Source organism: Triticum urartu, chromosome 7A (genome assembly GCF_056163025.1).
Source record: "Triticum urartu cultivar PI428250 chromosome 7A, HENAU_Tu73, whole genome shotgun sequence".
In the NCBI taxonomy this organism is placed as follows: Eukaryota; Viridiplantae; Streptophyta; class Magnoliopsida; order Poales; family Poaceae; genus Triticum; species Triticum urartu.
This window is the reverse complement of record NC_141879.1, coordinates 532,234,791-532,238,066: the sequence shown is the minus strand read 5'-3', so window position 1 is coordinate 532,238,066 and position 3,276 is coordinate 532,234,791. Positions and strand designations below refer to the sequence as shown.

The 3,276-nt window shown below is 44.0% G+C and overlaps 1 long non-coding RNA gene across 1 annotated transcript; it reads left to right on the top strand.

Moving 5' to 3' along the window:
• Nucleotides 1-610: 610 nt before the first annotated feature.
• On the top strand, nt 611-3,051 carry LOC125524798 (uncharacterized). Its single transcript, XR_007290960.2, has 3 exons — nt 611-1,229; nt 2,033-2,113; nt 2,566-3,051. It is a non-coding gene; the product is annotated as an uncharacterized LOC125524798 (long non-coding RNA).
• Nucleotides 3,052-3,276: the final 225 nt, after the last annotated feature.

The following is a 3,276-nucleotide window of genomic DNA, read 5'->3' as shown; positions in this document are numbered from 1 at the left end:
AAATAAATAAAGAGCAAACTATGAGGCAGCTACAGTTCAAATTTGACCCACTTCCTGCTGAATCGATGGAAATTTGTCTTTTTCACCATCGGTGGATCAAATCTTTTTACACCCAACCATTTGGTCAATTGTGAATTAAATATGGCCTAGTATTTTAGAAAAATGATTTGGTCCAATTTTGCAACAATTATTTGGTAGGTTCTTCACAAAAAACCCTCATTTTGGGCACTCGAAAAATGGAAAATGATTTTTTCGTCCAAAGAAAATGAAAATTTTCCTAGGCAACATTGTTTGCCAATCTAAGATGTAAACTTGTGAAAAGTATGATATCATTTGAACAAATATTTGGTAGGTCTTTTACAAAAAAACTCATTATAAGCACTGAAAAGTGAAAAGTGGTTTTTCTGAAAAACTTATCTTTGATTTCGACCAATTTAGATGATCATAAGGTATTCGAATTGTTTGCTGCGTTCTGATTGGTCCATGGGCATATCATGCGGATCATGGATTATATACCGTCGGATGCTCGAGGATCCAACGGCAGTCATCAACCCTTCCACACCAACCCTAGCTCTGTTCTCGTGGTCATTTTGCATCCACCCCCCGCCTCCTTTTTTCCCAATCCATCCATCGATCCCACCGAACCCTTCCAGATCAAGAGAGAGCTCGCCTCCCCACTTACAGATCCCCGCCGCCAGCTCCCTCCAACGGAGCTCGCCACCGTCCATGGCCTCCCCCACGCCCTCCTGCTCTCGCCCCTCCCCTTCCCTTCCCACAGCACACGGAACGCTCTCCTTCCTTGATCCCCTTCCTTACCGAGAACATGCGCCGCCACCTCGTTCTCCCTGATCTGAATCGACGATGCTGGCTCTCACACCTCGTCGGCCCCGCTCGCCCAGACTACCCCTCCTCAGCCTCCCGTCCCCGGCGGCGCCCTCCTCTCTGCGCCCTCGCGTCCTCTCCCCTGCCCCGGCCCGCGCGAGGGTTGGCCTTGCCGACACGTAGGGCTCGGACGGCAAGGGCGAGGGGGATGCTGGTGGGGCGGGAGGCCTCGTTGGGGAGGACTCGGTCGTGTTCCGGCTGGCCTACCAGTGGGTGGCGTCCTGGGCCTACTTCGCCAGGATACTCTCCGTGGTGCTCTACAGGCTCAACGTGCTCTGGATCGACCCTCCACCGGGGCTGGGACTGGGTTCCTCGCCGCCGTCGCCACTGTCTCTGACAGCCCCGAGGTATGTCTCCCCAGGAACCATTCCCTGCTACTCTCTGCCTGCCTATATTACACGGAGCAATTGATTCATTCAATCCGGCTCCGGTCTCGTGATCGCTGCTAAGTAGTAATACTGTAGTATAGTAATACACTAATGATTTCCATGACTGATTAGGATGGTTTGGGCACGTTCTTGCCTCGAGTACTAGAATTTGTATGGGCTCGCACCATGGTTTCTAAATTACTAAAACAACTAACATGAGTACCCTGGTATTTTTTTTGAATTTGGAACCCCTGTTTATTTAGTATTGATGATCAAAGTTACATCAGATAAAAGGAGGGGAACCAACTCACTATAGGAAGGTCTTCCATCCACTAACTACTACCATACATTCTAGCGATCTTAGCAAGCTGAATGGGCTGTCAATATTTATTTTGGAGATAAGCACAACTCCAATCCAATATCTAGTTATCTACAAAGTAAAGCTCATAATTACTATGTGTGTACAATTGGTTCCATGCCTGATCCATGTAAAAATACTTCTAAAAGATCAATTGAGAAAGTATCATCGTTTCCTTGCTTATTTACTGAAACTGAATCTCTTTTAGTTTGTTTAGGGCAACAATATGAATTCTGATTATCATTTTCAGTTTGAGATGTTTCTGTTTTCGAATGCTTCTTTTAAAGGAACATGTTTAAATGACTAACATGTGTTTTGTGCCCAGGCTGTTTAACTTGTTTCTTGATTAAGATGTTGATGGGTTGTAAGTATTGTGCCATTCTCCATTTGCAAAGCTGTAACTCTGAGTGGATTGCGTGTGCAGGTTATGATCATCGACTACGGGTTGAGCATGGAAGAGGAGTGAGCACTTGCATCGGAGGAAATCCTATTGACAGAACCTCGGGTTGTTACACTTTTCATCTTGTTTGCTGATTGTTTCCTTCAGTGTATGTTTTGTTCAGTTTGACAGAAGTTTAGAATTGTTATGCGGTGTTGGTTGGCTGTTAGTGTGATATTAATTTAGAAGCGTTGATTTTCCTTGGTATATGTTTTGTTCAGTTCTGGCAGAAGTTCAGAACTGTTATGCAGTGTTGTCTGTTACTGTGATATGAATCTACAAGTGTTGATTTTCCTTGGTACATGTTGTGTTCAGTTTTGGCAGAAGTTCAGAACTGTTATGCAGCGTTGGCTCTTAGTCTGATATGACATGCGCATATATTTTTTGCATCTTATATAGGCATTATGACATGTATCTCTTGTGCCATGCTTCGTTACCAACTAGTTAGAGATAAATCAATTCATTTGGCTTTTGCTCACTGTTTTTACTGTCCTATGTTGCTCATACTATACGTACAGCCTGTTGCTGAACTTCAAGTCGAGGCGGCACACAAGGCGCTGCTCTTCAAGTCGAGGGAGTCGCTGACCGTGAGGAACCTGCACTTGGAGCTCGTCTACAACTACTCTGGCTTGAAGCATGTGGGTGTTCAGTCATGGTTTTGAACCTGTCTGTCAGTTTCTTGCTGATAACCCTGCTTGAATTGTTTGAATCTCGCCGAACATGTCAGTTTGTTGCTAATTGCATGAGTTTGAGTACCACAAATCTGAAGTTTTGAACTTTCTTACCCTGACGGTTGTAGTGTAAAAAGTGAAAAAAGTCAAAACCTAGCTGAAACTTTCTTGCTTTGGACATCTAGTGTTAGCACTCTTAAGTATGGAGCCTTGAGTCAAGAGCTTCTTGTAATTGTAATGACTAAATAATGGTTGTGTATCTACTACTATCGTAGAGGTGACTGATTTTGTTCTGTACATTATAATAGCACGTGGAGTCCTGTTTGTTTCATATCTACTGCCTACCATCATGTGCCATATCTTCCAAGTAGATTAGCACACGATCAGTGGTTTTTAGCAATTTTCTCATGCCCATGTGTGGGGTGGTAAACAGAGGACGACACACTAGTAACTGCATAACTCTGAAATGCTATCGATTACTCATTGTTACACAATACATGCACCTACAACTACCGGGATTTGTACTGGTTACTAAATGATGTGTGTTTTCTTCAGTTT